This window comes from Chanodichthys erythropterus, chromosome 22, assembly GCF_024489055.1.
Source record: "Chanodichthys erythropterus isolate Z2021 chromosome 22, ASM2448905v1, whole genome shotgun sequence".
Classification (NCBI taxonomy): domain Eukaryota; kingdom Metazoa; phylum Chordata; class Actinopteri; order Cypriniformes; family Xenocyprididae; genus Chanodichthys; species Chanodichthys erythropterus.
In genome coordinates, this window is record NC_090242.1 from 19,283,347 (window position 1) to 19,309,212 (window position 25,866).

The 25,866-nt window shown below is 38.0% G+C and overlaps 1 protein-coding gene across 3 annotated transcripts in view; it reads left to right on the forward strand.

Moving 5' to 3' along the window:
• The window catches only part of rxraa (retinoid X receptor, alpha a), a 178,267-nt gene that overhangs the window by 23,351 nt on the left and 129,050 nt on the right, over window positions 1-25,866 (forward strand). Inside the window, exon 1 of one of the 3 annotated variants that reach the window (XM_067375043.1) lies at window positions 10,396-10,515. The exons of the other annotated variants lie outside the window; for them this stretch is intronic. The gene's annotated coding sequence lies outside the window, so the exon portion shown is untranslated. Of the gene's footprint in view, window positions 1-10,395; window positions 10,516-25,866 lie in introns of those variants that run through there. 3 annotated transcript variants of the gene reach the window in all.

Below are 25,866 nucleotides of genomic sequence, written 5' to 3' on the forward strand. Positions count from 1 at the left end.
TCTCACTGTCTCTGTCCAACCGAATCTTGTGCCTGACTCAGAGGGTGGTAAATAAAAACATAAGAGTGTATTGATTGAGGACAGAGTGTGAATAGGCTGTGTATGGGGGGAAATAGTCTTGTTTTACCACAGGTTGGTCCTAGTTTGTGGAAACCACCTGCTTGCTTTTAAACTTTCTTGAAGTTGCTTGTTGCATTTTTGTGCCTGTGCCAAAGCCCCTTCTGTTCACCTTTGCCTCTGCTAAGCTTTCGTGTAAGTTGTTAAGAAAAAAAGAAGAAGAAAAAAAACCTTTTCTACCTGCCTCTGATACCCAGCCCTTGAAGTGCCTCACCGCACAGCACAGGAAGTTGGCCAGCCGACTGGGTAGACTGTTGTTTCTGTTACTGTCTACTTCATGCAAAAATAAGGGCATGGAAAAAGAGCCAATAAGTAAAGATTATGAATGGGTATAGGCATTATTTTTTCTCTCAAATTTTAACATTTTTATTTTCAAATCTGAGCATATTGACATCTTTTTTTAGCTTTTTGACTACAACAGTGTTGTTAAGCTCTGTTTTCACTCTACCCTTCAAAAGTTGGAGACATTAATATTTTTGATAAGCGGAGATGCATTAAATTGATCAAAAGTGACAGTAAAGACATTTATAATGTTACAAAATATTTATATTTCAAATAAATGCTGTGCTTTGGAACTCTCTAGGTGAAAAAAGTACATTTCTATAATGTACTTAAAATGTTCTATTTTTGCGCAATCATTTTGTACTTAATATACTAAAAATTCTTCTTTAGTATTTCTTAAGATAATCTTAAGAACATCAAAGTGTACTCAACTGTGCTATTTTGAGACAGCATGAAATATGAACTAAAATGTGCTTTTAACATGCTATCTCTGTATTTAAAAAGTATTTAGTTACAGCTTGTAGTACACTTGAACCCATAATGTACTAAGAGTGGTAAATAAATACATTTTTAAAATACAGAAATAGTATGTTAAAAGCACATTTTAGTTCAGATGTCATGCTGTCTCAAAATAGCAGTTTTTAGTATATTAAGTACAACATTTGTGTGTAATAATAGAGCACTTTAAGTACATTAGAAGTATACTTTTTTCACCTGGGTATTTATCAAAGAAAAAAAAAGTTTGGTTACACACAAAAATATTGTGTAGCACAATTGTTTTTACTGATTCTTGAGCACTAATTATAGAATTATAGAATATATACATATTAGAATGATTTATGACACTAAAGACTGGAGTAATGGCTGCTGAAAATTCAGCTTTGCCATCACATTAATTAATGACATTGTAAAAAAACAAAAAAATCTAGTTCAATACATTTTAAATTGTAATAGTACTTCACAATATCACTGTTTTACTTTGTTTTTTCAAACATATGCAGCTTTGGTGAGCAAAAGAGGCTTCTTTCAAAAAAAATCTTTCAGACCACAAATTATAGAACAGTAGGATGGATGGATGGATGGATGGACTAAAAATGTTGATGACTTATCCTGCACCACACACAGTTTTGCCCAATCAAATGTGTACCTGCAACCAATAGCAAGTAGCAAATAATTGCTTGTATGCTTTGATGCAACTAAAGTCATTTCATGGGGTATTTAAAGCTTAAGACGTCTTTGAGCACTTCAAAGTGGAACTTGCATTAATATATAGTTACATTCTCAAAATCTTGAATCCAGTGTTTATAAACAAAGAGGCTTAAAATCAAGCATAGAATGAGCAAAAGTAGGTCTGATATCCTTGTTTTCTGTTGCTCATATTGCAGTTCATGTGAGAAAACCCACGTGAAGTGATGATCATGCAGATTATAGATAATTCAAGTATGTTTTTGAGAATCATCAGTGTGTAAATCTCTAAATTAGCAGCGGTATGAGTCAGCCTGTCTCTGTTTCTTCTCACTATAGGGTTGAAGTGAAACCACCATCATCAGCAGTTTGACCACTCTTTTGCAATAATAGCATTCGTTTTCTCCTCACTCATTTCACTGTCGACCTATAAAAACTCTCGGCACATCCAGCCCGCCCAGCTGACTCCACACTTGTTGAAAGCACATATAGTTTCGGAAGAGCGTGACAGAGCATAATGAAGACAGGAAGAAAAAGTTAGTGACTCCCGAGCATTAGAAAAATAAATATTGCTGCTTCAAGCGAGATTTTATCTGCTGAGATCGTTGATATGGTTGTCAGGAACTTGTGCGGGAAAAAGGGCTGATTTTGTAAGATGGAGAAGAGCGTTTGGGGCCGTGGTTCTGCTGAGGCCATGTCATCTGTGCTTCCAAGAAAGGAAAAGATAAAAGGCATCAGTCAACAAACTCCCATTTAACACTAAACACTCTTGAGACTCACTTGTCTTGGGCCGTGCCAATTCGGTGACATTGAATACTTGTATAAAAATTGCTGAGGACAATAAAAACAGAGCAGCCGGAAAGTTTGGATTCTAAACAATAAGAAAATAAATAAGATGGGATGTTGGCCTAAGACAACAAGCACTGATGAAACTGTCAAGCTGCAAGATCAACAATTGTCAGTTATGCTTCCTCTGGAAATACACGACCCTGAGATTTTATCAGTGGATCGTTACCAACCCAGTATTTGTTGTTACTTAGACACACTGTTTATTTTCATGTGCTTTTGATTAGTGGAGCCCTCTTCATTGTAGCCTGGTTGTTTCTGGACCATATCCCAGCACAATAGGGAATATTCACCCCATGATTTACATCATGCTGTGACTGAACAATATAGAGTGTCAGCGTTTCTTTGAAGGTCCTTTGGGTATACTGTTGCTTTACATGGCAAAAGTCAATATGGCGAGATAAAACATCGGCCTTGCTGTGATGTTTATTTCGCCGCACTCTGTCAAAAGACCATCTTGTTGTTTTATGCTAAGTCACTCATACTTTTCCCACACCCACTGCAGTGGTATAATGTCACTGGCTGAGGTGAACAGGCCTGGAAACAAATGTGTACTAAATCTGAGCAATCTTTCAATGCAGTAAGTCTTTGTGTTCCCTGAATTGCGCTCATAAAGACACGCCAGGGTTATAAACCTGTTTTCGCTTCCATTGCATTTGGTTTCACGCTCACAAAGCAAGAGTGTTGGAGAAGCTGTTCTGAAACTGTAGCTTTCCCAGCTAAAAGCTGCTTTTAGGTAATTTTCTTTTATGATGGTTCAAATGTGGTTTCAACCAGGTTTTTGAGTTAGCTTTCAGTTTTTATGATGGCAACGACCCCCATTTTGATCCACTTGCAGGGAATCTGTTTCCTAAAATTTATAAGCTATGTATCTGTACAATAAGAAATTACGGTGTAATAGTAGGTGTGATTTTAAAAAGACAGCCTGTTGATTCCCCAGTTTATATTTTTTGCTTTTATATAATTGTATATATTTATATTTGTTGTTAAAGGGATGGTTCATTGCGATTTCACTTTTTTAACTTTAGTTAGTGTGTAATGTTGCTGCTTGAGCATAAACAGTATCTGCAAAGTTGCAGTGCTGAAAGTTCAATGCAAATGGAGATATTTTCTTTTAAAGAATTCTCTGTTTAAGAACTACAACAAATGGCTGGTAGCGACTACAACGAGCTTCTTCCTGGGTTGGTGACATTACTAACCCTAGAATTTACATAAACCCTGCCCCCGAGAACACGCAACAAAGGGGTGAGGCCATGTTATTGCATTACAGTACATAACAGAAATGGAATAGCATGTCGTAAAAGCAAGATTACAAAATGACAAATTAAAACCGTAATTAAACTAAACTATACCTGTTCTATCTTCATGCAGCATATATTCTCTGGCTCTGTAAGCATCTTACAACAGTTCCCACAGGAGTGATTTATAGATTATCATGACAGAATATGTTAATCAATGACTTTAAGATAGTTAACTTCACATCAGCGACATAAATTCATCAACTAATCGTTCAGAAGCATCCTGTTGCATTCAAAATGTTGTCACTTCTTTAGTCTCTCCATCATTGCCCGACTCCCTTTTGAACATAAAAGGCTGAAAAGTTTTTTACATTTTCAGGGAGTCTGCTTGAGGTAATATGAGGAGCTGCTAAGTGCTAACTCCTGAAACTCCACCCCCTTTTGAGAGCAGCAGCTCATTTGCATTTAAAGGGATACACACAAAAATGGAGCATTTTTGCTCACCCTCAAAAAGTGACAAATTTAACATGCTATAAAAAATAATGATCTGTGGGGTATTTTGAGCTAAAACTTCACATACACAATCTGGGGTCTTCACAGACTTATTTTACATCTTGTAAAAGTGGCTTTATACCACCCCTCAAAATATAATATGTTGTTTTGAAGGACATGTCCCTACCACTTATTGAAAGGGTCGATATTGTCCCGACCACTTTTTGAAACCTCTCGTGGCACGGATATGTAATACAAAAGAAACACCTCTAGTTGATTATCAATTTGAGTTAATAATAGGCGATCTGGCACTAGAATGTGTTGTTTTTGAAATCATGTTGAGTGCTCGTTGTCGCTGCTATCAGAGGCGCAACAGTGTTCTCTTGGCGCTCGTGCACACTGAGCCGTGTTCACACGGACGAGCGCTTCAATCTATCGCTCTGTTGCAGAGACTCTCTGTTAGGTTGAAATCACAAAACAAAATAGCTACACATAAACGTATCCCTGCTCTTGATATACAGGGAGTGCAGAATTATTAGGCAAGTTGATTTTCTGATCATATTTTTTTTCCAAGCACATTTTACCAATTCCAATCCACATCAATCTTAATAACTACTATTAATATTGTTTTTAATCATTTATAAGTGATATATAATTGTTCATGAAGGCTGGAAATGAAAAATGCCCTATATTCAGGTGTGCAGAATTTCAGGTTTTCTTTTACAGATAAAATGAGCCAAAAAAGAGATTTAACTCAGACTGAAAAGTCAAAAATTATTAAATACTCATGAGAAGGACGCAATACTAATGTAATACTAGAAATTGCAAAGTTAACGCATGACCATTGGACAGTGAAATGCTCATTGGGTCAGCGGGGTCATACAAAAACAGCTGGAGAAGAAAAGACACGTTAACTGCAAAATAATTAAGAATTAAGGTGAAGAATTAAGTGTGAAACCATCAGGAACCCTTTAGTCTCCAGCGCCACCATTTCCCAGAACTGAAACCTACCTGGAGTCTTCAGAAGTGTGAGGTGTCAGGATCTCAGAGACTTAGGTTAGGTGAAGAATCCTAAAAAGCGACCTGCTCTTAATAAGAATCACAAGCTGAAGTGTTATAAAGTACATGAAGACTGGGTTTTTATAGGCCTTATAGACAGACAGCTTGAGAGTGACTCCTGAAGGACCAGCACCACATCCTCTTGTACCACTGTTTGAAGAATTTATCTTCCAGAATCTGGCAATAAGGTGTGGGAGTTCACTTTTAGTCCATCTCTTATCCTGAAATGTCCATCTTGCAGAGATGGACTAAATGATCTTCCAAAACTTACTGCCAGATTCTGGAAGATAAATTCTTCAAACAGTGGTACAAGAGGATGTGGTGCTGGTCCTTCAGGAGTCACTCTCAAGCTGTCTGTCTATAAGGCCTATAAAAACCCAGTCTTCATGTATTTTATAACACTTCAGCTTGTGATTCTTATTAAGAGCAGGTCGCTTTTTAGGATTCTGGGAAATGGTGGCGCTGGAGACTAAAGGGTTCCTGATGGTTTCACACTTAATTCTTCACCTTAATTCTTAATTATTTTGCAGTTAACGTGTCTTTTCTTCTCCAGCTGTTTTTGTATGACCCCGCTGACCCAATGAGCATTTCACTGTCCAATGGTCATGCTTTAACTTTGCAATTTCTAGTATTACATTAGTATTGCGTCCTTCTCATGAGTATTTAATAATTTTTGACTTTTATGTCTGAGTTAAATCTCTTTTTTGGCTCATTTTATCTGTAAAAGAAACCCTGCCTAATTATTCTGCACACCTGAATATAGGGCATTTTTCATTTCCAGCCTTCATGAACAATTATATATCACTTATAAATGATTAAAAACAATATTAATAGTAGTTATTAAGATTGATGTGGATTGGAATTGGTAAAATGTGCTTGGAAAAAAAATATGATCAGAAAATCAACTTGCCTAATAATTCTGCACTCCCTGTACAATCTTAATGAACATCTTTGGTTTTAATGAGAGGGAAAAAAAAAAAATCACATATGGTTGGGTTCGAACCCAGAACCTCTTGCACACTAAAGGAAAAACACTGCCACCAGTCCATCAGGACAATCTGAAATCAAATGGGGTTCCTCGTATTTATTAACTAATATACATACTCTCGGGACTAATGGCACATACACATTCCTGTCCTACCCACATTTTAAAACACAGTTACGCCACTGTATATACACACACCAATCAGGCATAACATTATGATAACATTATCCTAATATTGTGTTGGTCCCCCTTTTTCTGACAAAACAGCGCTGCCCCGTCGAGACATATGTATCAAAGTAACATCTATATGGATAGCAGGACCCAAAGCTTCCCAACAGAACATTGCCCAAAGCATCACACTGCCTCCACCGGCTTGCCTTCTTTCCATACTGCATCCTGGTGCCATGTGTTCCCCAGGTAAGCGACATACATGCACCCGGCCATCCACGTGATGTAAAAAAAAATGTGATTCATCAGACCAGGCCACCTTCTTCCATTGCTCCGTGGTCCAGTTCTGATGCTCACGTGCCCACTGTTGGCACTTTCGGTGGTGGAAAGGGTCAGCATGGGCACCTTGACTGGTCTGCGGCTCTGCAGCCCCATACGCAACAAACTGTGATGCATTGTGTATTCTGACACCTTTCTATCAGAACCAGCATTAACTTCTTGACTTCTTAACGTCTGTTGGATCGGACCACACGGGCCAGCCTTCGCTCCCCACGTGCATCAGTGCTTTGGCCGCCCATGACCCTGTCGCCGGTTCACCACTGTTCCTTCCTTAGACCACTTTTGATAGATCAGCGTTTAGGACAGAATGTTTACTTGCGGCCTAATATATCCCACCCACTAACCGGTGCTGTGATGAAGAGATAATCAGTGTTATTCACTTCACCTGTCAGCGGTCATAATGTTATGCCTTAGCTTAAGTTACACTACTACTTTTAGTCAGTCCAAACACTGACGGGAGTCATGGTTGTGATGTCTGTGGTGAGACCCAGGACTTGAATATGGAGTCATTATCAGACACAGTCGTCATTTTGCTTGAATGTTTTTGCAGTGCTCCATGTGACGCAGTACACTGTTGACCCCATTCAGGGCTTTTTCATTAGGTGTGGTTGTGTATTTTCTGAACTGCAGGAATATCCAGAGAAATGGCCCCTGCTTTTATGAATGAGGCAGTGGACAGCCTACTTATCATTGTCATAAAAGGCCATACGGTGTTGTTTTTGTTTGTGGTAGATGCGTATGGACTTGAGGTGAGTGCAGGGGTCAAAGGTTAAACAGAAGTTAGGCAGGAAGACTTGCCAGTGCTGGTTTCTTTCAGGAACTTATCCTCCTTTATGTGGTTGAAAACCTCCTTAGTGATTATAGAGTGCTTAAGAGCTAAATATAGACCGGCTGGAAATTCTCTATACAAAATAAGTGAATTGTCACCATGCGGTTTTTCCGTCTCCTCTAACCCAGCGGCATTTTTAAACCCTCATTTTCTCTCCCTGTGTGTCAGAAGAAAAAAGGAAACTTCTATTTTTCAATAAATATTGTTCGCTCTCCCAAACCACTACTCCTTTTTTTTCTGCTTTGGCTTTTGGGGAGGTAAAAAAAAATATATGCGTATATTTCATAAACAGTGCTTGCAAAAAAAAAACAGCACATTTGAATACTTCCCTAGAGGGCTTGTGTTCAAATCAAAACAATGAAAACACAATCATAACACTGTTGTGTTGTTGGAGAGGTTAGAATGGAGAGCCGCTCCAGTACAGCTCTGGCCCCTGTCCAGTGATTGTCAGATGAGATCAGAGGGAGGTCTTCACTCTTGATATGATCAGCCTGGAGGAGTCAGAGGAGACATTGAAAGAAATACACAAGACTTCTCACGTCGCTCTCTCTGTTTGTCAGCTTGAACTCTCGCTGTTTAAAACTGGCACTGTACCATGAGCAAGCAAACGATCATATGAGCACAGTAATGCCCAGAGACAGGAGGTTCTTAATGCAGACCATGACAGACTAGATACCGTTCACATACACACTGTTGCTATATATGGTTGTCACTCTTCTTCTGAGTGCTTAATCCTGTTCACACACAATTAAGTTATTTACAGGAGGGACAACGCTCCTGGAAAATTCAGGTAGTGACAAACCAATTTTATTAAATGTGTACTGTATAGTGTGAACAGAACCAAACTTTCTCTTTCACTAATTAGTCAGGTAGACTTGAGTAGCCAATCAGTGAATGAGTCATTCTTATGAGCAGATTATATTTAATGAACCAGTTCTGGTACAAAATTTGCACTGAACTATTTGTTCATGATTCATCCAACTCACTCATTCAGTAAGCCAGTTAGAGCTGTTCTCGAGTTAATAGCTTATTAAAAGGGAACATTATGAGTGACCTATGTTTAAAGTGTGCTCTGTTCCTCACATCATCTGTCATTATACTTTTAAAGAGACTTGGTAACTAATGAATTGATGCTTTTTAAATGACCAGTGATTTTGTTCTGCAGAAAATAGAAAGTCATACAAATTTGAAAAAGAATGAGGGTGAGTAGTATTAAGTATAACTAGAATGTACATTTCCTGAAGAAAATTTGAGTGGTGTTTGCAGTGGCAAAACTCGGCACTCGGTTGCTAGGCAGTTGCTAAGGTGCTTGGGGTGGTTGCTAAGGTGTTGCTAGGGTGTTGTTAGGCAGTTGCTAAGGTACTTGGGGTGGTTGCTAAGGTTTTGCTGGGCGGTTGCTAGGCAGTTGCTATGGTAACCGGGATGTCGCTAGGCAGTTGCTAAGGTACTTGGGGTGGTTACTAAGGTGTTGTTAGGTGGTTAGTAATTGTCACAGATGGTTACTATGGAGTTTTTAGCAGGTTTTTAGAGTGATTTTTAGCCTGATTCAGCTAAGGTGTTGCTAGGTGGTTAGTAGTTGTCACAGATGGTTACTATGGAGTTTTTAGCCTGATTCAGCATTTAGCATGTAGCTATTCTAAGTTAGCATGTGTTGTAAGTCCACTTTACTAGCATGAGTCAAAAGAGCCAACCCCCATGTCTCTACGATGTTCTGATGCAAAGATATAGGTCTTGCTGAACAGTTAATAGGGTACTCTGTTTGGTTGCTAGGGAGTGGCTTGGCAGCTGCCAATGATGATACTCCAAAGGCTGCTTGCCAATGTGAATGATATAAACAAATCACAATCCCTCTCTGATATTCAGATTTGAAGATATCCCTCTTTTGATTTGGGTTGTTAGGGTGCTCTAAATGGATGCTAGGGTGCGGCTATGAAGTGTTTAAGGTGATTTGTGATTGGCTGTTTGCTGCCCTGAGTCAAACGATCCAAAGATATCCTTTTTGGGGTTTTTTTTGCATGGAAGTCTACGGAACTTGTTGCTAGGGTGCTCAAAGTGGTTGCTAGGGCGTGGCTTGATAACTTCACATTGATCCTGAGAGACTGATTAGTTGCCTGAGTGAAATGAGCCCGCCCCCTTATCTCTATGATTGTGATCCAGAGTTATGTTCACTACAAAATATCTATGTAATTAAAAACACATTCAGTCACTTCCTGTTTCATGGTCATGGCTTCACCATAGTATGTCTATGGGGCAACTTTTGGCAGCTCTTGCGCCCCAGGGGTACAACTTACACCCCATTTTGAGGTATAGTCTTAAAGAGTCTCCCAGCCTCTTCAAATGTGGTAACCCACACGTTTCTACGAAATCCTCTTTAGGAGCTATGACTCGTCAAAGTTTGGGACTATGGGACTTTTTCGGGCGATTTTTTTCCCCCACCGGGCGAACATCATACACCCGATCACTTATAAAAGTCATGTCACAGCATTCCTTAATAATCCACACGATTTGACGCCTCATTCATAGGTCTATGACAGTTGGTGTGGGAGGAGTAGCGCGTCAAACTTTTGTCCAAAAAAATAATAAGAATGACGAATAACAATAGTGATGCTTTGCCAGAGGCAAGCACCACTAATAATAATTTAGTAGAGTATTATATATACTCAGTGTTGGGGAAAGTTACTTTTAAAAGTTATGCATTACAATATTGCGTTATTCCCTAAAAAAGTAACTAGATGCATTACTTTTTATGAACTTTACATTACTTTTGCGTTACTTTTTCTCACCTGGGTTGGGCTTGCTTGTTTGTTTTTTAATAACAACAAAAAAGTTCTATTTTTTTGGCAAATGTTTTTCAGACCTTTCACACCAGAAGTTAAATGAATAATGAAATGCATATTTACGCCTGAACAGTAGAGGGCGCAGATCAAACAAACCTTTCAGCTGTGCTGCCATTCTGGATTAAAGAAGAGAGAGAAGTAAGTTCAACAATCTTATTTCTAAATATAATCTAAAGTAATTTTGCTTATTAGTCTGGTTGAATTAGATCATTGATTGTCAGCAGCAAAGACAATGGTTAATAAAGTGAGATTAAATACATAAAGTATATTTGTGTAATTTAATAAAGTTAACTATTACAGGTTTGCATACAATTCTGAGATTGCATTTCACTTTTTTATTCATTTTGAGGAATACTGAATGTGTTTGTGCAAGTGAGATGAGTAAATGCATGTTCACATTTAGTCTAGAACTACAATAACCATCATGTTCACACAGCGCACACAACACCTCTGCACTTTATTTCTCTCAGCATGGAGACAGGAGAGCTGTCATCAATAAATGTGAAAAAGTAACTTAGACACTTTGTTGTAAATTGAAAAAAGTAATGCGTTACTTAGAAGTTAATTGAAACTAGTTACTTGAAAAAGTAATCTGATTACTCAAAGTTACTTGTAATGCATTACCCCCAACACTGTATATGCTATGTATATTATGTAGATTTTTTTATTTAATTTTAATTTTTGGGTAAACTATTCCTTTATGTATGGTTGTAACTCCCAAAAGCAGTGTGTATGTGGCCATAGATAACAGGGATCATCATGACAACAGATATCCAGTGGACATAGAGTAGTATGTTAGCGCAGTAGTTTGATCTGTTTATTGAATGTATGTCCATCTGCAGTAGTGGTAAAAGGCGTTAATGGATTTCAGAGACATCACATATCTGCTATGCCTTTTTACACCTTATAGATTGTTGATATTATGTAAACTTAATCATGTATAAAAAATATTGCTTCCACCTTTTTTTCATTTTGAAAACAACAGTTCCTTTAAAATATTACGGTTAATACTACAGTCATATATAATATCATAGTGTCTCATTCACTAATAAAACTTGCATAGAAAGGTTCTTAAACAAAATTGTGTGTATGTGGTTAGTGAATGATTTTTGTTATCCTGTTTATCATCTTGGAAGGGATTTTTATGTGATGTGTCTACATTAATTTCTGTGTAGTGCCACAGATCATGCTGGATAATGACTTCAGGATTTCCTGCTCTTCAAAGCAGATATAATGTTTAATCCAAAACAAAAACTTTGACACCATAAGCTACTATTTCAGGGCCTACATCTTGGCTCAAAACATTGAACAATGGCCGCTTTGTGTTTCATGTTTGGGGATCAGCTCTGTTAGATATAATTAGATGTTATTTTATTAAGGTAGCTCCCCACAAGAAGCCAATAAAAGTGGTTTCCGCCTGGAAATCCATACAGCAGACGGGGCTAAAATTACAACCACAGATAGGTTAAACAAACAGCTCCCATCCGTCCCGCAGCAGCCGCGGGGCCACGGATCGACCCTGCTACGGTTTTCAACTAGACGTGTACTGCCATGCCTACCGCTCTGGGTAATCCAACCCAGTCCCTCATTTCATAATTTTCACAGCATTTTTCAAACATTTGCATACGTGTAGATAAACAACTAGTGATCGGGCATGCAGTTAATAGCCCACCCCCATCCCAATATGCCAGTGCAGCTTTTTCCCTCCATTTCAGAGCATTTAAAGGGCATAGAGTGTGATTGTATAGAAGCACACACACGCACACACATACTATATGCGTTTGCCAGCTCTTCACACATTTGGTGCTTCCCGTTAAGGGGGTGGGGATTGTACGAGAGTGAGGCTTCCTCACGAGCCTAAAGCTGAAAAAAAGAGAAGCGTTACGCTTGCTTTCATTGCCGAGGGCCCAACGTGGGTTTTATCTCGGTCCTGTGGGACTGCGCAAGGGTGATTTCTTAAGAAGTGAAGCAAAGTGAGATTGGAGGAGATGAGGTGGGAGGGGAGATGGAATGGTGCGTTTGGGAGGGGAGGGTGGATTTCTGTACCTTTTGGATCGACAGAACATCCACAGGAAAGAGCATTGTTCTGAACATCAACATTATAACAACAACAACAACACATCCCCTTCCCATGTCTACACCCTTCAAACCTGATCTCCAGTCATCATCATCAGGACACCAACAAATTAAGAAAGAAATAAAGAGGCAGATCAATAGGGGAGCTGTGTCAAGTATTATTTGTAATATAATATTTTATGTAAATACTTATATCAAAATATTATATTATAAGCATTTTAAAGAAACAGTCATCCAAAATGTCTTAAATTTACTCACCATTGTGTTGTTAAAAACACCTTTTTTTTTTCATAGAACACAAAAATGCTACAAAATGACCATAAAAATGGTCCTGTAATCCAAGTCTTTTGAAGACTTGAAGACTAGCTTTGTGTGATGGACAAGCTTAAATATTAGATGTCATCCAATAAAAATCTTCATGTTCTCTTTCCTTGGAGCATTTAAGAGAGTTAATGAAGGAATCCTTCTTTTGAATCAAATCTTTTTTAAGAATCATTCGATCAAGTTCACAAAACTGGTCTGGAGTGCTTTTTCAAAAAGCATTGTAAGCCTAAGTAGATCATTGAAACTACTGGCACCAGTGGTCTCTATGAATGATTTTATGATTTTATGATTCGCTCATGAATCAACCTGATTCGATACTTCTGCAAGTTCAGCCAAAGTCTCTTTCCAGGAAAGTCGATTTACTCAACACCCCTGTGCAGCTATTTCAGGCATGCAACACCAACTACTATATAATTGAATGGAGAAAAAAATTTAATCTGTTCACCAAATTTGCCTGTCCCATAAATGTTGTTTCTTTTGCTCAAAGAGCAAAATAAGCATATATTTCAGCTTGGTCCAGCCAATGTGCATGTGCATTCCCAAGCATGTGTTTTAGGATACATACTGTTTGCAATAACTTTACCAATTAGCGAAATATTGTGTGTTGAAGTTTCTCTAATTCATATTAATTCATAGTGAACCATCTTGGTATATGCTTGGTATCTTATTGATCTGATCACTATGGAATAACACCTTAAATTGTGGTGTTTGTCAAAGTTATTGTGTTAGTTGTATAAGTCGTATAGACCTATTTAACTTTTCCTTTAGTATTTTTCATTTAGTGTACAGAAAAAGAAAAGTCATATGAGTTTGGAACAACATGAGAGTGAGGTCACTAGCTTTGTCCAAGACATTTGAGAGGGCATTTCACACAATTAAGTCAGAGCTTAGGGTTTCGGAATGATCTTTGGAAAAAAAAGAAGAAACATCAAACACTTGTTGTAGGGAAGGAGAATTGAGAATAGTTATGCATCAGTTTTTAACTGAAAGGTGAAACATTAAAGGAAGAGGAGGGCCGTGCGGACAGCTGTCTCTTGTGTTGTGCTTTTAATAATATTTGACAAGCTCTCAATTTGCAGATGTCTTTAATCCCTTAGTGATAAAGGAAATAGGTTCTTTCTAATTGCAGGTCCTCCAGAGGACTAGTTGACGTGCCCTGGGGCATTCTGGGAGTGCCAGGACTAGCCTGTATTGAACATTGCTCCCACGCTTTGTGAAATCGGAGGGTGACTTTGAGCGAGAGATTTACAGCCCTTGTCCGTAGGCATACCGGTGATGACAGGGCGTCATCGTAACCGTCGTTCATCACCGAGAAAAATTGATCCGGGCATTACACCGTAGACGTGAGTAAACCATTAATCTTGGCAGTAATTATGCACAGAACCACTGACAAACCCAGTTGCTGTCATTCTTCCTGCTGAGCAAGGTTAGAGGGGCCAGAGTCTGGTGAATTATGGCTACCCAACACCTCCTCTCCCACAACAAGTTGTGCTTGTGTAATTCACAGTGGAGGATGGTAAATGGACATGGTCATTAAGGAGCACTCTGCAGTACTAAAACTGACGACATTGACTCTTTTTCAGGCTGCAGGATGGATGAAAGAAAGAAACTGAATGATCTATTGCTTCTGATAGTGCCAAGGCCTAAAAACCAACTGATGTGATGTAATTCAGTAAATGTGGAGTTAGAAAATCAACAGAAAAGCACTTAACCTATTATAGCTCCTCAAAATGTTTTTACCATTATTCTTTTACCAGTCATTGGCAGTGGGAGGGAGTTTTATATATTTAAATATAGAGAGAAATATGACATTCTACTCTTAAAGGGTTAGTTCACCCAAAAATTTCTGTCAATAATTACTCACCCTCATGTCGTTCCACACCTGTAAGACCTTTGTTCATCTTCAGAAAACAAATTAAGATATTTTTGATGGTTCAATGGTTCAACCTTAATGTTATGAAGTGATGAGAATACTTTTTGAGCACAAAAAAAAATAAAAATAATGATTTTATTCAACAATTTCTTTTCTCCCATGTCAGTCTCCTACGCTGATCACACAGTGCAGCACTTCCGTGTACTACGTCAGAATGCCGACTCATTACCCCTCCATCTTGGAGAGTGCTTACACCTTCTGGAGGGCCCTTGGGTTGGTTTCTATTGCTGACCTTTACATCGATGGTGTTTTTGCCTCTTTTGAACAGTTGACTTCTCAGTTTAATATTTCCAAAAAAACATTTTTTTCAGATATTTACAAATTCAAGATTTTGTATGAAAAAAATGGTCAACTTTCCAAATGCTCCTCTCCCTTCAGATTTGGACACCATTCTGGGTGTGGATCCTTGTACTAAAGGGTCAATTTGTAAATTAGTGAATATTAATGTTCATAATTTACACTTTGTCTGCTCCCAAGATATCGGTACTGAGATTAACGAGGAGACATGGAGGGCAGTCCTGAACAGGGTTTACTCCTCATCTCTCTGCGCACGTCACAGCCTTATACAGTGCAAGGTGTTTCATAGAGCCCACTGGTCTAAGACCAGGTTAGCACACATTAACCCGTCAATTGACTCGGAGTGTGACAGGTATCATTCTGGTTCAGCCACTTTAATTCACATGTTCTTTGCCCTGCCCTGCCCTGTCCTGTCTTCCTTTTGGAGGCAAATTTTTGTCTCATTGTCAGCCATTACCTCTGTGGATATTCCACTCTGTCCAGTCACAGGTTTATTTGGGGTTCTGGCCGTTCTTTGCGTTTTCTTTGCATCTTTGCTAGGCGTTTAATTCTATTGAATTGGAAAAGCCCTCAACCTCCATCTTACACTCGCTGAATAAGAGATGTTTTTATTTTATGAAACTAGAGAAAATTAGGTACTCTCTTCACCGACCTAGCACCATTTTCATCAAGCTTTGGCAACCCTTTCGTGAACATATCAAAACTCTCCAGCTTGACCCTGCTCTTTGTGTGTGATCCCCTTTCCTCCCCCCACATCTTTCACCAGTCTAGATGTTGATACTAATCTTGTATTGCCTGACCGATACACTGCTGTGTTTACTGTATGCATGATTGTATTGTACTGCATTAGTGTTTTTGTTTGTTTTTTTGTTTTTGCTTTTTGAGGGGAAAAGAATCCTCAGTGTATCTTCTTACTGTAATATGTTTTAGTGTGTATTTTCATCTTCCCCTGTTCCTGTTAATTTTTATTTAATTATTCATTTATTATTATTTTTTATGTTTGTATGTTTTTGTAATGTTTTAAAGTGTATAAATAAATCATAAAAAGAAAAAAAAGAATGCTGACTCATTATTGGCCGAAGCTGTATACGTGAGCAGCACAACGTATGTGTGTGATACTGATGCAGGAGCTGGCCTATTGGATGAGTCGGCATTCTGGCGTAGAACCTGGAAGCGCTGCACTGTCTATACAATGTAAACAGAGTATGACGAGGTCGAGAAGAAATTGTTGAATAAAATCGTTTTTGTTTTGTTTTCCACAAAAAGTATTCTCGACGCTTAATAACATTAAGGTTGAGCCACTGTAGTCACGTTGACTACAGAACTGTTTGTGTTTTCTGAGTAATTTCCAGCCCCCAAATAAAAATTATTCTTATTGTGCATAATAAAACTTTACTTGTAAGCTTTCGCTATAATAATTACAGTAATGTCATATTTGATTATGCTTTTGAATTATTGAAGAAAGAACATTATTAACGCATTTACTATCTCTATTCCAGAATATTAAGAATAAGCTATTATGCCTATAAGTCCTGCATCAATTTAGTTTTCAACATAATTTGTAGCTAATAGAAACAAACAAACAAACAGCAAGGCGAACCGCACTTTAGTTTAGATTGAAGTCCTTCAAACCTAAAAAAAAAATCTTAATGGCTCCAAACTTTTGAACAGTAGTGTATGCCATTAAAACCTCCAAACATTCTTTTGTAGCATATCCTGCAAGACTGGCTGTCGAGTACATTCTAATATGGTGTTTTAATATGTGTCACACCAGGTTTGAGCCATTGACAGATTTGAGAATGACAGAAAGGGAAAATTCATCAAATAACTATTTACATTTTACCCTTTTCCTCACATAAATCTGATATACAGCTTCGGAAGACTTGGTACAGAGCACATGAGTTGTATGGGCTACTTTTATGGTACTTTTTTGTTGCTTTTTTGTCAGTTTTGGAGCTCGGCAGCCAAGTAGAGATTAAGAAATGAGAGGACCGTGGAAGCCCCCCATGGAGCAACCCCACCCCCCAAACCCACACACAGTGGCTGCATTGACATTCCATCATTTAATTAATTTTAAAAGCATTAATCGATCATTTGAAATGATTTCTGTCATTTTTAACACAATGTATCTGGTCTATGGATAGTTTAGAAATATTCTCACAGTAATATGTTGCTAATTAGGATTAAAAGTAAAGAAAATCTGACTAAAAGCTATTCAGTCTGAAAAAAAAAAAAACTATAGTAAGTTAATTAAAAAAATAACTCTTTACAGCTTGAAGCCTCAACACCACAATACCCATTTAAATACATTGTAGGGAAAGAAAATCCTACAGGTTTGGAACAGCAAGAGAGTGAGTAAATGATGAGTTTTGATTTTTAGGTGAACTATCCCTTTAATTTAAAAATGTGTTTAATAAATTACTCACATGCCTGTGTAAATGCTTAGCATTATGCCCTAGGTTTGCTGTGTGTGTTGCATCTTTTTAGAGTAAATTTTCTCACACTTAAATGCCATCTGAATCTAGCTGATCTGTTTCTCCCACTGTGATGAGCCCACCGTATATGCAGAACTCAATCATATGATCCAGACTTTTTGTGGACTTTGTAACACCAGTATGGAATATTCTGTGTGTACGTGTGATTTTGCACTGTGGCAACTGATCCCTAAGGATATACTGTATAACTTAAAAAAAAAAAAAAAAAAAAAAACACATCTCCTCTATTCCAAAAATCACATGGAATTATTTCTCCTCCATGCTTGATAATTTGTGCTGCATGCAACTCAGCCAGAAACAATAGACTGGTTGACAACAACAAAAAACCCCAAGTGACAGTGAGATTGAATGTAAATGGAACAGCTCTATATGGTTTGCCCTTCAAACAGCCCCACGTTCAATTGATTCCTGAACAAAGCGAGAGGGACACTGGATAGAAATTCCTCTGGTCTGCTTTTCTGCCCAACTGTGGTAAATGTGATTACTTTTGTCCTAAAATCCCACAGCATACATTATCGTCCCTTTGTATAATGGCTAAGCCTCTGCATGTATCACGTTTCCATTTCGTCCTATTTATTTATTTGCTTTGAGGACGAATGAACAGAGAATCATGTTAAAGAAATACTTTACAATGTTATATATTAAACAAAAGGAGTGGTAGAGCTGCCGCCTTTGTTTTCTGAATGACAACAGCTAAGAAGGCCACAGTTTGAAACAGTGTTAATGATCAAGAGAAACCTAGCGGTAAATTGTCATTTGTTACATAAAAGGGAATTTTGTGCATTTTTTAGGCTAGAGTCTTCTTTTTATTTATACTTTTGGAGCCTAATCATCATTTCAACCCATGACAATGGAGAAGTGGTGAAATACCAAAACTTCTATTTTGCATTATAGGGCATTATTCACTTGGAAAAAAAGCAAAAAAAAAAAAAAAACAGCACTAGCCCTTGAAACTCCAGTGTTTCAGTGTTCACCTAAACTGTTCCTGAAAATAATAATACTACTTTCTGCATTTGATCATTATGTATCTATTAGCCTGGTTCTGCTGCTTTGATTTCCATTGCCGCAGGGCAAATCCTATTTGTTTGATGACTGTGGTCCAATTTTTTCCTCATGAGTGGTAGAACATAGTTTTTCAAGATCAATTATACCCAGTTCTCACCTGTAATATCTCAGATTTAGGTCTCTGTGCACCAGTTTTAACAAGTTTAGATAGAAGTTTAGCTTCCTTTTAATGAGTTCCAGTGTATTTGATTCTACATCTCAGTGTGGCATTTGTTCTCCAGTTGATATGATAATAGACATGCAATATTTCTTTTTCTTCTCTCTGTCTTCTCTATGGCTGTAAATAGATGTCCACATCCACAGGTCATCTGCTGCCTGATTATATAGCAATTCTTTGTACGAACAGTGAGTGGCCCTGCTGCCTCTTTTAGTCGCATAGTGTGGGAATGTCTTTGGTGTCAAAGCTCAGTAGTTATTGAAATCCCTGTAAGCTTGTCTTAAAGATTAATTGAAGGCTAGATCGATCCTGATCACTGTGTCTTTGAGAGAACAAAATCCCCCCTCAGCAGGATCGCCGTTCTTGTTAATGTTTTATCAGGGGTAGTTTTGCCCATTCACCATGTGTCTTTTTGTTCATACATCCAGCCACGTTGAGTAATGGGAATCTGCGCTGGGCATGGCGGGAGCTGAGGTATTTCAAAAGACGTAGACGTCGAGTGAGCGCCTTGCTAAAACGACCTGCCCCTTTTTATCAGCGAGTGTTTATGTTAATGCCCGAGTGATTTTTCGTGTATTTGAGTCACAATCATTTCACCTGCAGCCTCGAAAGCTCACATTATGGAGCCAGAGAAGCTGAGCTGAGCGAGTCAGAGGTCTTATTAGATTGGCAGTGGAGTCCGGCCTTAGGGGCGCCCATCAGTTCTTGTCAGTGAGGTCGGCCTATTAGTCACCAGGCCCATGACAAGACTCCTTGTAAAGGATAGCTGACCCCCTGCAGTGGGCCAAGTGTCTCCCCCAATAGAGTCATGACCTGGAGCACTGGGAGGGCAAAAAGGCCAGCTTTTTGTGGAAGGATGGAAGAGCAGAAGGGGCTTTGGGTGTAGGAGCTAGACTGAAGGGGTTCTCCTGCCTCTAGATGATCATCATGGGGGTTTCTACAGGCTGACCTGCCCCTGACCCACTGCGTTAAGAAGTTAGCCTGCCAATGACTCCCTTTACAAGTCTGACAAAATATCAGAACCCCAGAAAAAGTAGAAAAAAAGTAGAGAGTGAGTGAGCGAGAAAAAAAGCACAGGGGCCCCTCCTAAGGAAAATCAGATAGCCAACAATATCACAGATTTAAAGTCTGCTATATAGGGAGGGATTGAGGGGACAGATAGACAGACAATGATGATGAAAAAGAATCATTGGCAGATTTTTTGAAGTTTTTTGTCTTTTGAATTTCAGCTGTGTGCCGTTATGTAAAAGACATCCGCTGTCAGTAAGTGCAGGTATGTGTCGACACCAGGAAGCCTGACGGATGAGCTCTCTTTGAAGTTGTGGCTCTTCCTCTCCCTCTGGAACTAAAAAGAATCACACTATACCAGGCTTCTTTTTATTTTCCAGTCTTTTAAACATTTAGTGTTTTTGGTAACACTTTATTTTTTGTTGTTGTTGTTTTTACTTTGTTTTACAAATTTGCTTTCTGTTAAACATTTAGTGGTTAATCTGTAATTTTAGTTTCGCCATTTCGTAAACATTTTGTGTTTTCCATCTACAAAACACATTTTTTAGTTTATGTTTTTGTCTGCCTTTTTGAAGTCTGTAAAACATTTCATGTTTTTTTTTTGCATGCAGGTTGTTTTTCCATTTTTAAAGCATTTTATGTTTGCGCTGTCTGTTAAACATTTTGTGTTTTTGTCAACAATTTTCGTTTCACCATCTGTTAACCATTTTATGTTTTTGTTAGCGCTTTTTGTTTTGCTATTTTTAAAACATTTCGCATCTATCTAACATTTAGTTTTTTTGCTGGCAGATTTGTTTAATTTTTTTTTAACAAGGTATTTTCTGACTTATGTTTTGCTGTCTGTTAAGCATTTAGTGTTTTGTTTTTCCATCTGTTAAACATTTCATTCAAATCTTTTTTTCCCCCAATCCAAAAAGAGTAGTGATTTGGAATATATTTCTGAGAGGAGTGTTTTTATATTTATATTTATGCGTGTTTCAGTATCCTCACATCTTGAGAAGATCCCCTGCTCTTTCCATAAGGCTGTTGGAGCTCAGGGAGATGCTAATTTTGAGCAGATGCAGTACTGTGCTGTGGCAGGTGGAGTTGGCAGTGTTATTGTGACACTCTCATCTGTCCCACTCATCACTCTTCACCATCTAACCATCAGACACACTCTCGTAACACACCTCCTTTAATATGCACACGACCGGCTGCATCTGTTGGCACGAGGTCCTCCGATTGGCACTGCTCACTGAGACAACACCCCTGTCGGCAAACAAACACAAGATAAATCATGTAAACACACAATGTTAAAGGAATAGTTTGCCATAAAAATATAATTTCTGTCATCATTTGCTCAACCCTCATGTTGTTCTAAACGTGTATGGCTTTCTTTCTTCTGTGGAAGAACATAAAAAAATATATTTTGACGAATGTCTCACTTTTTCCCCAACGTTCTTTTGTTTGGACCCCATTGACTCTCTTTGTTCAAAAGCATGTTCACATTCTTCAAAATAGTAAATAATGACATAATTTTAATTTTCTGGTGAACTATCATTTCTCAGCCGTGCTTGATGAACAGCCAACTGGTTTGAGATCAGCGTGAGGGAAACTCTACATCGTCTTAACGTTTTCACTCTTCCTTTTGTGTTTGCTGGCAAGCCAGAGCCGAATCACATTAACACAACAGAGGGAATCAGTCATATTAAGCCATCTTGCTGTCACTTGCTTTAGAAGCTCAGCTCCTCTGTGCTAAGCAAGCGTGTCGAGACATAAGATCCATGTAAAATATGATTTGAATGAGGAGCTTTATTTTGTCTTTTTTCCCTGCTTGTCATTTATTTTTTTGTGGGCTTGTTTATCTTTCTCTTTTTCTGGGTTACGGTCCCACCGGGCTTAGGCTGCGCTTATTTAACCATATTTACAGGTGCTGCCATCAGTTATGTTTTGATTTAAAGTCTGTTTGTTTGACGTAATGACCGCAAGCACCTCTAAACGCAGTTTTGGGTGTGAGAAACGTTGGGTGCTGTGAGGGAAACGATGAAGTCAAGCCAGTTTTTCCCGGCATGCTTGTGAGTATTGTGGGGAAAAAATATGACATCATTGTTTTAGTTTGAGCAAACGCAAGGTGACAGAGACAACTTCACAGGACCTGCTGAATGTCATCTGATCAAATTCTCAGACAGGATGACAGTGTAACTGCTACAGAGACCTCAAAAATGCAGATTTTCAGCAATTCGATTGGCTTTATTTGCTTCAGGATCCAAAAACACTCAGTAGAAGCAAAAAAGCATCTGTCAGAGCATGGCTTGAGGGAGAATATTTATTATGTAGTATAATTTATCATATGTTTAAACTGGCAGCCTCAGTTTATGAGCTCAGATGGGCATATTTGAAGTGATATGCTTCTCTCATTATAGATGAATACTTTTCAGTATCATAAAGCGGCACAGACTTATGCAATAGCTATTTAGTCCTGTTGGCTATTTACTATTTGCGATCCGTTGGCTTTATTCTCCATGAGATGTTGAAATTACCTCAGAAAACCCTTTCCAGCTGCATGAATTCTTAAATGGCCCAAATGAGATCAAGAATATCTGGGGAAAAAAGTAGGCCTATATGTTCTTAAACCGAGAGGTTGAAGGCTAGGTTTTCTGAAGAGCTGTGCTCAAGTTCATGGCAGGACTGGGGTGTGATTGACAGCTTCTCTTTCCTTTCATCTCAGATTTCACAGATGCATTTGGGCGTTTCAATGACAACACATCTTTATTCCGAGGCTCTCAGGCACCCACCTCCTCCCCATCTAAATATGCTCCTCAAGCTGCAAATTGGCATTCTGGGACAGTTATTTTACTCAGCCAGGAGTCGTCTGTGCATGGAAAGCCTTTGAAAAGTTTTCCCTCTGCCATTGTAAAGAAAGACACGTTCATCTTGCCTTACGGAGTCACTGTGTAATGTCACAAATTTTGATATGGCCAACAGAAGTCTTCAGAGATGTTCTTTTGATAATATTGCAAAGAAACTCAAGGGAGGTTTTGTGACATTGTTAACTTCAATTATAATTCAGTCACCATATACATTCTTTTTGAAAAATATTTCAAAAATGATGAGGATTTCATTCTTGGTTATTTTTCTCTTTTTGTTAAATATACCAGTGTGTGTGTGTGTATATATATATATATATATATATATATATATATATATATATATATATATATATATATTAGGGCTGTTCAATAGATTATTTTTTTTTAAATCGCGCACCCTTAAACGCGATTAATCACACACTTATCGTGAAATTAAAGGTGCCGTAGAACGCATTTTCAAAAGATGTGATATAAGTCTAAGGTGTCCCCTGAATGTGTCTGTGAAGTTTCAGCTCAAAATACCCCATAGATTTTTTTAATTCATTTTTTTAACTGCCTATTATGGGGCATCATTAAATATGCGCCAATTCAGTGCGAGGCCCCTTTAAATTCTCGTGCTCCCTGCCCCCGAGCTTGCGACGGCCTTAAACAGCATAAACAAAGTTCACACAGCTAATATAACCCTCAAAATGGATCTTTACTAAGTGTTCGTCATGCAACATGTCTAATCGTGTAAGTATGGTATTTATTTGGATGTTTACATTTGATTCTGAATGAGTTTGATGGTGCTCCGTGGCTAACGGCTAATGCTAACATTACACACTGTTGGAGAGATTTATAAAGAATGAAGTTGTTTATGCATTATACAGACTGCAAGTGTTTAATAATGAAAATAGCGAAGGCTTTCGTCTCCGTGAATGCAGTGAGAAACGATGGTAACTTTAACCACATTTAACAGTACATTAGCAACATGCTAACGAATCATTTACAAAGACTATTGACAAATATCACTTAAAATATCATGTTATCATGGATCATGTCAGTTATTATTGCTCCATCTGCCATTTTTTGCTATTGTTCTTGCTTACTTTCCTAGTCTGTTGATTCAGCTGTGCACAGATCCAGACGTTAATACTGGCTGCCCTTGTGTAATGCCTTGAACATGGGCTGGCATATGCAAATATTGGGGCATACACCCCGACTGTTACGTAACAGTCAGTGTTACAGTATGTTGAGATTCGCCTGTTCTTCTGAGGTCTTTTAAACAAATGAGATTTACATAAGAAGGAGGAAACAATGGAGTTTGAGACTCACTGTATGTAATTTCCATGTATTGAACTCTTGTTATTCAACTATGCCAAGGTAAATTCAATTTTTGATTCTAGGGCACCTTTAAGCATACACCATTTATCTTGTTTAACACTTCCATTTTGCCATCATTGCCTATATCCAGCAAAGTAGACCATCAAATTGAAGAGTGATTTTTCAGCTTTTTTCAAGGTAAATTTTGATGTCTTTCCAAAAAAGGACACCAAATAACCAAATGATTTGATTTCATATCATTCATACATTTATGTACACCAAAGCACCCTTAAGAAAATTACAGCAAAAAAAGTTTTCAGAATTCAGTGTATAGTATGTACAACAGCAAAGAGCTTGTTTACATTTTGGACAAGTCTATTTGCGATACTGAACAGGACCACATGGAGATGCCCAAAAACACCTAAACCAACCCCCTTGACCTGCATATATAATAATGTACACAGCAACATACACAGGACATTATCCTGAAAGTGTGTGAAAACAACATGAATGTACTGAAATGTGTCTGTGCATAAACACGAAACAAAAACACTGACTTGTTCATGAATTAATCTCCACATTAGTTATACTCTTACGGAAAATCAACCCATGAATGACTTAAAATATTTATTCATGAACTGGGATAGGAGAAAATATTCTATAGTTAAAGGGATAGTTCAACCAAAAATGAAAATTACCCCATGATCTACTCACCCTCAAGCCAGGTGTATATATCTTCCTTGAGACAAACACAATTGGAGTTATATTTAAAAATATCCTTGGTCTTTCAAGATTTATAATAGTAGCAAATGGCTCTCCTGATATTTAAATCCAAAAAAGTGCATCCATCCATCATTATAGATATCCATACGGCTCTAAGGGGTTAATAAAGGCCTTCTAAATTCAGGAGTGCCATTCACTACCATTATAAAGCTTGGAAGAGCTAGAATATTTTATAAAATAACTCTGATTGTGTTTGTCTGAAAGAAGATATTCATATACAATTAGGATGGCTTGAGTGTAAATCATGAGATAATTTTCATTTTTGGGTGAACTACCATTCATAAACCCAATTTTGATATTTCTCCATTCTGTTTTGTAATGACTACTTTTTGCAAAATAAATAAATTCTGTGTCAATAAAATCAAGTCCCCTACAAATGATCTTTTTTCACTCTTAAATATAATGTAATGTTTTAGATGTAAAATAGGTTACAATGGGAAACTGGCTTTAAAGAATAAATAAAATAGAGATTTTATTTATATATTTTAGAAGACACATTGCCTTCTTGTCTTTTCCATGTAGGTAATAAGGGGTGTGTAACTTCACATGCTTAAAGAATTTCGTCATTTGTGGAATTTAGGAAACGGAATATGGGAAATTATCTGGTGGCCTGCTGCTCTTGGATCTGAAGTTTGAACCATGGAAAGAACCGATGGGAGGGGTTCGAGAAAATGTATGTTCTCTTTTCCTCACTGTTCTACTGTCTTTCCAGACCTCCCCTTCATTTGAGTCTTTCTGCAGGGTGTTTTGCAAGTGGTGGATTGGCTTGCAGATGGAGAGGAAAAGGGTTAATGGTGTTTGCAACAGTTCAGACTTCCCCTTGAAGTGGGAGACAGTGGAAGGAAGTGTCCAGATTTATGGCTGCATGATTTGGCCATGGCAGCTGCTTTCACTGTGGTTGACCAGAAGTAGATAGAGAGAGTGAGAGAGACTCAGCAAAAGAGAAACAGGCAGCGAAGAGTTATAAATCACAGTAGGAAAGTGGCTTGAGATGTACACACACACACACACCCAGCCTCACCTACACACACATTCAGATGATAACTCTTTTAGAGCACAGACTGGTTAAATTATACCATAACCAGTTATTAAAATGAATATATGCACATTTGCTCACTATTGATTCATTTTGAAAATGCCTTAATGTTTGACACATCAACTTAATTTGGATTTTTTTTCAAAGTGGGAATTACAAATAAT